The sequence below is a fragment of the Citrus sinensis genome, chromosome 6 (assembly GCF_022201045.2).
Source record: "Citrus sinensis cultivar Valencia sweet orange chromosome 6, DVS_A1.0, whole genome shotgun sequence".
Taxonomy (NCBI): domain Eukaryota; kingdom Viridiplantae; phylum Streptophyta; class Magnoliopsida; order Sapindales; family Rutaceae; genus Citrus; species Citrus sinensis.
Genome location: NC_068561.1, coordinates 779,156 through 789,019, shown reverse-complemented (window position 1 = coordinate 789,019; position 9,864 = coordinate 779,156).

Below are 9,864 nucleotides of genomic sequence, written 5' to 3'. Positions count from 1 at the left end.
GATATGAATAAGCTAGCATATAATGTTATCTCTGATAATAAAGGTTTTACTTTATCACTCAAAAATTAATTTAGGGGGAAAAAATCCTTAGACATAAACATGTGAGAAGTTTTGAGTGATCCAAAGACAGGTTGATAAATTTATTTCTTATTTCCACTTTTCCCCTCAGTTCTGGATTCTTATACTTCTTTTCTCTGAATGGTTCATAGGAAAAATACTTCAACGTAAAAGAAGCCACTAGTGCTCTTGCTACAAGTTATACCAACATATAATATCATTTCTTCAAACGTTTGCTTCATTTGATTTAAACCCAACACATGTTTCAATCCTATTGGTCCTTGTCTTTTCCCTAGATTCTATAAGAATTTTCCAACTAAGCACAGAGCGCTCTCCTACTATAAATACAAATGAGCTTTCATCATTGAAACTTAACAAAATACACTTAAAAACTTCTTTCTTCCTTTCTTTGTTTCGTACTACAAAATATTAACAGTGAAAGAACACAAAGTTGATTAAAATTCATTATGGCTGGAAACAAACAAAAGAAATCTTCTTTCTCTCTACTCAACATGTTCAAATCGCGGAGGACTAATCGAAGATGGGAAGATCCATGGGATGATGTAGGATGCACAGCAAGAAGAATTTGGCCAAGCGACGAAGATAAAGGAGCTTACTGGGTTGCTGAGCCTGGAATTGACAGAAAAGCTTCAGCTTTTATTGCAAAATTTCATGAGGCTCGCATCTCAGAATCCGAGCGCTATGCAGTTTATCAAGCTACCAAGACTTGATGACAATAACAGCCTAATTGCAGTGTGTGTACACACACACACTTAGTTCTAATTTATGTTAATTTTCTTTTATTTTTGGTACTATTGGTTTCAAAATATGTTTATAGCTTGTAGAATGAAAATAATGAATTAAAGTGGTACTATTTGTTTCAAAATATGATTATATATAGCTTGTACAATATCAATAATGAATTAAAGTAGTAAGATTTGTTTGTGCTCTTGTCCATCCTTCTTTCTTCATGCAAGCTAATTATTTATTACGTCAGGCTTGTTATTCGGATGACTTTTTCTAGAAAATCAATGGGAAAAAAGAAGGCTGGATATGAAGCTTAGAACTGCACATAGGGTTATTGGTTTGGCATGCAGCATTTGATTTCATCAAGATACCAAATTTGAATTCAGATTTCACTTTCAAAGGAAGGCTCTTCCAGATTTTGTGTGTAGAGTAATTAATTAGTTCAGTTAAATTTTACTCACCATTTTTTTTTTCCTTTTCTTTTAGGTAATCAGAATCTTGATAAAAATATAAAAAGTGATTTCCCACTTGGGAATCTTCTTACGTATTTCCAAGAATAGGGGTTGTGGTTTCTTCTGCACGATTGTACTTGCTTACAATTTTTGGTTCTGTTCTCCATCTTACGTATTTTTGCCTTTTTTAAAGTTTATTTTTCCAGCTGTTTTTACTTTCTATGTAACATAAGGTTATTAAGATTTTTCACCCCATTCATTGATAATTTATACTTTTAAATGTTAGAAACCTATATAGGAATAAAGTTTGAAGATAGTAACAAGCTGTTTCAAGAAAAGTCTCCTAAGGAAAAGGTGGAAGAGTTATACACTTGGACTTGGTAAATTTTGGCTGATAAATAAATTCAAATTTTAAAGATTTTTTCGAACAGTGGTGGGACTTTGGTGGACTATTGATAATTTTTCTTTAAAAAAAACGTAAAACTAAATGTAATTAGAAATTTGATTGATTGGCATTGATTTGAACAATTTGTTAATTTATGATGATTATAGACAATAAGTTCGTGTTGATTTTTCCTTATTTCCATATCTGTTGTTCATTCTTTTCTTTTGCATGTTAGTTGCCCATTCATTTAAATTCGATGGGAAAAGAACAATGAGCTCCTAATGTTTGGAAAAAAAGAATATAAAATTCCTTAATATTTACATATAATCCCTATTTTTATTGTTAAATTCTATTTGTTTTATTGTAAATTTATTTTTAATTTATAATTACTGTTATGTCCCTATGATAAATAATGCAATATATTGATTTAAGACATATCATGGGTATAATGAAATTAACAATTTTTATTTAAAACTTAAAAGTAAGATGTAATTACCTTTTACCCAAATTATTCACTCTAAATTATGAATATACCCTTCCCAATGATAAATTTGATTTTAATTTTACATATTATTCATCATTTTTTATCATCCTATCATTGGGAGGGGTATATTAATAATTTAGAGTGAATAATTTGGGTAAAAGGTAATTACAACTTAATTTTAAGTTTTAAATAAAAAGTTGATTATTTCATTATACACGTTATCAATGACAGTCTTAAGCCAAAATATTGAATTATTTATTATAGGGACATAATAGTAATTGTAAATTAAAAATAAATTTATTATTAAAACTAATAGAATTTAATAATAAAAATGGGGGGTCATATGTTTTTTTTTAAATATTAAGGAATTTTATGTCTCTTTTCTCAAATGTTAAGGGGTTACTGTCTTTTTCCCAAATTTGATAGAACAATGTTTGGCTTAAGGCAAATGCTAAGTTACAATTATTGTAACTTACACCACTCATGTGAACCACACAAAATTGTAGAACCCTCAATTTGTGTGGTTTACATGAGAGATGTAAGTTACAATAATTGTAACTTAGAGACTTCATTGGCTTAAATACAAATTTAAAATAGAAGTTTGTAATTTAATTGATTCGGCATATGGCATTTAATGATAAATGTTAAAGCTTACTTTTAGTTTCTGTTTTCTATATATGATCCGTTTAACTAAAATCCCAGATCATAAAAATAATGAAACACTTGTATGATTTGAAAAGACATATGGTAATGAAATGTCGGGTTTCAGAAATAGACAAAATAGATTACAAAGTTTTCAGCCAAAATATTCTGGAGAAGATGCTAAAAAAGGATGCAACGCATTGAATGAGTGTGTTGTCGACCAATAAATGAAAAGGAATGGCAAGGGTTGTTTCGAAGCCTTCTGAATGAATGAATCTACCACTTTATGTCCCTTTCCATTAAAATGAGACAGCCTTTGCGTAATTGAAAGTATTCTCTCCATCATTTGATCATCTTGACTTTGTAATCTTGGTTAATATACATGATGCTTTCTCAAGAGCACGTTCGTTTGCTTGATGATATGTTTGAAATGCCTGGTTAAAAAATTGCTGGTCTAGCTTGCTTTCGTTGAGTTTCAGCTTTGAACAGATTTTCTATTATGCACTCTAATCACAGGTTGAAATATGATATTGAGGGATGAATATTAATGGTCAATTGTTTTAAATTTAAGTTATACTTTTGGCTATTGAGGTTTTTCTAATATGGTATTTGAGCTAAAGTCTCTTTTTCTTTAAGTCCGTTTGTGATTATCTTATGTCAATTAATTTCTATTTTAATCATAACCCATTTCGATCAAACATATGGTTAATTTGGGCTCTTATTATCCACAAAACCTAATTTTAAATTCATATTTAAATTTGAACAATTGAGCTTTTGTTTCGTTAAAAGCCTGTTTTACATTAAAATTGAAGTCGAGTTCTATCTGAGAAAACCTACTAAGACTTGTTTTAAAAAGAAAAAGAAAATTGAACATTGACACAATAGTTTAAGCTTTTGGGTCTAACAATTTCAATTTCTCTCTCTCTTTAATAAATTTCTCTAGTCTTCCATATAGTATATGGGACAAGTGAGTAGCCCTTAAAATTACACTTAATTTCTAAAATTACAATGAATTCCTAAAATTGCACTTAATTTTATATTAGTTTTAGACCTTTGGATTCAAAACTTATCAAAGGCCAAGATTGAATGGATTAAATAACATTAATCTCTTTAGTTAAAGTATAATTTTAGGAAGCTGGTGAACCGCCCCTGCACGCGCGCGCACACACACACAAGATAGGGAGGGGTGGTAAAGAAAAAATTAATTTTTTATCCTTTACATCCCCAAGATTCAAACTCAAGATTCAAACTCAAATGATGTCTAAATAAAATTACTTGAAAACCATTCTTAATTCATTGAGGTTCACTCAAATATACTTTTCTTGAAAAATTGAATATGACTTGAAAAAAGTAACACTAAACTAATAACTTGGTAATGATAACATGCAGGGGTGGACCCAACTTATGATCGGTGGGGGCATAAGCCCCACTGGGTGCACACAATATAACTAATATAACCTAAATTATAAGTTACCATTTATAGGGTTTTACTTTACCGTTGTATGCGACAATACAAAAACTAGTTTTAACAAAAAATAGCTAAATAAATAGTTGAGAAGTTTCAAATGAACCATAGACACCCCAGTTGCTAAATTTATTTCTTAGTTCCTTTTTTCCCCCTCACAATTGTGGATTCTTATACTTCTTTCTTTGAATGGTTCATAGGCAAAATACTACAACGTAAAAGAAACCACTAATGATGGCAGGCTTAAAATTTATAGTAAAGGGGTGTTGATTTTCCTTTGTGTACAGCTAGCTGTACATGGCTCAATAACCGTCTATGTTAAGCAAAAGTTTTATGCTTTGTTTTTTAGATACCTTTCTTCAGCTCTTTCAGAAGTACTAGCTATAGCTATCATGTGCTGCCGTAAGCTAGTGATCATTTTAAACCCTTCAAATCTTCCTTTTTGTTCCACTATCATCACTGTACATTGATTTTTATATATATTCTCTCATCTTTTAATATTTATTTTTTCCTATCCTTGATTATGATATGTTTCTTCATTTAGATTTAAGCTTGTTTAAGAAAATTCTTTAAAAGTTTCAAGAATATTTAATAATTAATAGGTTATTCAGATATTTTGTTTTGTGTGTATGTATATGTCCCATCAAAACTTTAAGTACCCACAACTTTTTATTATTATTATTATTATTATTTTTAAGCAAATTGTGTATATTGTGAATAAAAATTCAGATTCTCACACCTAGTTGAGCAGTAAAGAATTGTGTATGGAGGAAGGAAAATATCTCACTTGCATAGTTGCATACAACTGTCACTTCTAATAAACTCAGACTAAATCAATGATCCACAATGAAATTAATTATAATTTCATAAATAATGAGAATGAATAATAATCTTATGAATTATGATCAGCTCTTTAATATTTGCGTGGAAAAAGAAAAATTGTTCATGGTTGTTCTTTCATGTTATATAATCTAATTAATTTGCTTGAATTCTAATTACAGAAACTAAAAATTCTAGTTGTAGCTATCGACTCATTATGAGAATATGTTTGATATAAAGTCTAAACTATATAAACAAAGGGTTAATTAATATTAATATTAAAAAACAAGTATACCGTCTCTTTGTTTCACAAAAACAATATGATCCCTGAAAATTGCCTCACAACTCGGTTAATTTTGATCGTTCAAACACGAGACCTCAGCTTTCGCATCATTTTAACCTAACCTGCACTCAAACCAGAAACTTACGCTTAAGAGCAGACCAACATAGCATTAGAGAATAAATATTAGGATTTTTCTACGTTGCTGCAGCATAGATGATGGGGTTGTTGTCGACCTTTAGATTTAAGTGTTTTAATTTCAGCCATTCATTTAATATAATGAATAAATTAATAATTAATCTTATTAACGACAATTTTGATACAAGAATGAAATTAAACCAATGATACACTGCATGTACATTACATGCACGTCAAAAACTTATGTTCAACACCATTTTTCAATGAATTTTTTTATTATATTTATTTCTGGGTGGATAAAAGAAAAAAATAAGTGGGTATTGGAGGGGTGATGAAAAAAAGAAAAAATTAAGAAAAAAATTAAGCTTTCTTTTGCTTGTTGCTCAGAAAGAGAATGCTTTATGGTTCAGCAAATTTGAAAACCCTATAAACATTCACATTCAACCCTTCTTTGCACGTGCAGGAAACATTTCACTCTGTTAATCAGTTAAAATTTTAAACATGCAAACAACTTTATAATTAAACGATAGAATATATTTTGTTCAATATGTATTAATAAAAGCAAGGTATAAATACAGCACATATGAAAATGTAACACATTTTCTCTTTCGTCTAATGTAAGATAATTCAGTCCTTAAGAATCCAATTTCAAGTAAAAGAACATGAAAGATAAAGATCCAAGAGTGTATTCATGAGATACAAGAGAGAAATTGTATTTCATTATATCTCTATTTTCTTTTCTTTTTAAATTTATAATTACATTTTTAACCAACTTGTTAACCAGTTATGTACAATTAATTTTTTTTATTAATAGAAATAATGTGTATCATTGATTAGATCTAATGGTACATATTTCTTATATTATTGATGATGTAAAAAAATTATGGCATTATAGAGTAGAATTTGAATTCAGTGCTGAGTTAATCTATGGTTAACTCTTCATAATCTTTTGCCACAAGCATAGGCGGACCCAACTAAGGTTCAAGAGGGGCTTCAGCCCCTTGACCATTACTTTTCTTTTAAATGTGCCTCACGCCTCTTCTAAAAGAGTTAGATAAAATAAATTTGGGCACACTTTTTATAAAATTAATTAGTACTTGTAGTTCAGTGGTAATATTATTTGTTAGTGGTTTGGAGACTTGGTTCAAATCCTAATAGCCACATAATTTTATTTTGTTAGATATTTTATGGAGATTACTTAGAAAAAAAAATTACTTTCACAAATATAACCACAACAAATTCCAACATTTAAAATAAATAATTTAAGTTTTTAAGACTTTTAACTGTGCTCAAGTGAACAGTAAAAAATTAAGCAACCCAAATTAAATAAAAGTGTTTGAACTACGCACCTCCTAATTCAAATGTTTGGATCTGCCACTAGCCACATGTGTGTGTATAGAAATAGATGTTTAAGATCTAATTAGTTGGTAAAAGTTTAACAAAAAATTCAACTTAGCGTTGAATCTAAATTCGATAGAGTGACAGTAAATATTAAGTTTTATAATTGCTATATTAATTTTATTATAATTATAATTTTATTCGGTCTTCGTCTCTAGGGAAAATTTTAGTGTATTTTTTTCTTTGGTCAGGAGAACATATTAATACTCATACTTGAAAGGAAAGTTCAGTCATGAGATCCTTTGTTCCAAAAGTTGCTATAATCTATTATTAAATTGCTTTATCATTATGTAATAATTTAAAATAAAGGAGAAAGAATAATGTTGAATGCTGAATGAGAATTTGGAAATTCTTCATTTGAATTCAAAGCTCACCAAATGAGGCTTCAAAACTCCAGGAGACCTTGCTTGCTGACCAATCCTGAGCCCCGAGATTTTTTTTCCCAGCATTTTAATCCTAAAAAATGATACCTTCACATCAATCCTACATATTTGCCAAATCAAGCTTCTACTTGCAGGCAAAGCTTATGTTACATGAGTTGTAACAAACAGCCAATACATATGGATAGTTAGATTTTGTACATGAGCTGTAAGAAACAGTCAATACATATGGATAGTTAGATTTTAGTATTTCTTAATCTAATGGATGAAAATAATTTTAACGAAAAACAAGGTATGGGTGTAATAGTTATTTACAAAAAAATTTATTTTGAATCACATATTTACTTATTTTTTTAAAATAAGTACTCATTAATTTTTTATAACTAAATGATTTCGTTGTCCATCTCTCTTATATCTATTTTAAATTTTTTTAAAGTTTTTACTATATTTTTATAAAGATCTAAATGATTATCATATTTATAAAAATCTACAAATTCTAAATATATATTTACATTTACATTTATAATTTTTTGTCTCTCTTAAGACATAAACTAGAAAGATGGTATAACAAATAAATCATTAGAACCTCTAATTATTTCACAAAATATAAAAACTAATAAATTATCACATTCTAGCTATACAAAAAGAGGATTTTTGTATGAAAGATTTCAATCATTTGATCTTATCAATGATTTAGACATGCGGAGAAATAATTAATTAAATTAAATTTCACTATATTTATCAATAAATTAGGAAACCCAAATTTATCTATAAATGATATAAAAAACAAATAAAATATTAAAAATTAATAATTTTAATAAAGAAAACATACAACAAATTAAAAAGTTAGGAGTTCAAATGAGTAAAAATTTTAATAAAGCTAAACAATTAATAAAAGACTTCAACATTGGAGATCATGATATATTAAAGTAAAAAATCATTTCTATAATGAATAAAAACTCAATAAATATAAGATTAAACAAGTTGGAGATTCAATTGGATAAAATAGAAATTTGGTACTAAATTTGTTATAAATATAAATGGAAAACTTAAAAAAAAAAATTGAAGTACTTGCAGCGTAGCCTAGTTGTAACTTGGGGTTTAAAATAAAAATTTAAAACCTATTGAATTTTTTGTAATTATAAACCTTTTTGAGGATTTGAAAATTTATAGCTGTTTATTACAGCTGATGTAACATAAGCTTGTCCCTACTTGCATGGGTATTTTCTAGGGTTTTCTTTACTTTTTCAGCAAGTAAATTTTTTTGGGGACCCGGGGGTAGGGGTGGGCATGGTTCGGTTTGGTTCGGTTCGGTTCGGTTTGGATTGAAATTAAGTAAAACCGATTTAAATCGGTTATTTTATAAAAAGAACCAAATAAGAACCGAACTCAAACAGATCTTTTCGGATCGGTTAGATTTTTTTGATTCTGGGCCTATTAAGCCTATTTTGAATTTTCAAATTTTTAGCTCATTGGGCCTCATAAATGTAATAATTTTTTTCAACAATTAGTTCATCATAATTTCATTACAAATATTAACAATAAATACAAAGTATTCAAAACACATTTTATCACTAATATCTTACTAACTACTAATAAGGTACTCACAAAATATAAAATATTAAAATTTCACAATACATAACCAAACTCCAATACTCCATCTACATAAACATAATCATAATGTTGTAAAGACAAATAAAAATAACAACAATTATAACTTACAACACAAAATAAAAAGAAAATTTAGAAACAAACGCCAACAACATTCTTCCATCTTTATCAATATAAACATCAACTTTAGGCATTTTCCAACTCAATAATTGGATCTATAAAAAAAAATTTAACACATTGATTTGAATAAAATCTAAAATTAATTCGGTTTTTCGGTTCAGCTGAGTGAACCGAATACCGAACTAACATTTCGATTTTTTTTACAAATGATATATTTCGGTTTCTTTTAAAATAAAAACCGATTCGAATTAGAAAAAATTGCCAGTTCGGTTTGGTATTTTTAAGACCACGGTTTTTTTGCCCACCCCTACCCGGGGGGGGGGGGGGGGGGGTGTTGGAGAATTAACAAATAAAACACACAAAAAACACACTATTTTATTTCTTCAACAACACTCTTCACCAATTACAACTCTTATTTTTCACTCTCTACACCTTAGAGATTTTGCTACTTCACTTGATGTTTAAACCAAAGGGGAGAGGGGGTATTTATACATGAAACAAACTAATCACAACCATTCATTTATTCAACTAATAAACAAATCCTCACCATCTATTAAAACCTACAACTCACCTACTTCACCAACCACACCTAACACAAATAATTCAAACCTTACTAACCATACCTACTCATGGAACCTTCCATGAGTTGGACTTGATTTATTCATCCTGGATCAAGTTTATGATCCAACACCTCCCCTTAAACTTGATCTTGTGACACCAAGCAAACTTCTGAATCTTACAAAGTCTTCTTACTTGAGTGGCTTAGTGAAGATATCAGCTGCTTGATCTTGTGATTTTACATACTTGATTTGCACTTCTTTTCTTGCAATACACTCTCTTATGAAATGATAGCGAGTGTCAATGTGTTTACTTCGATCATGAAAGA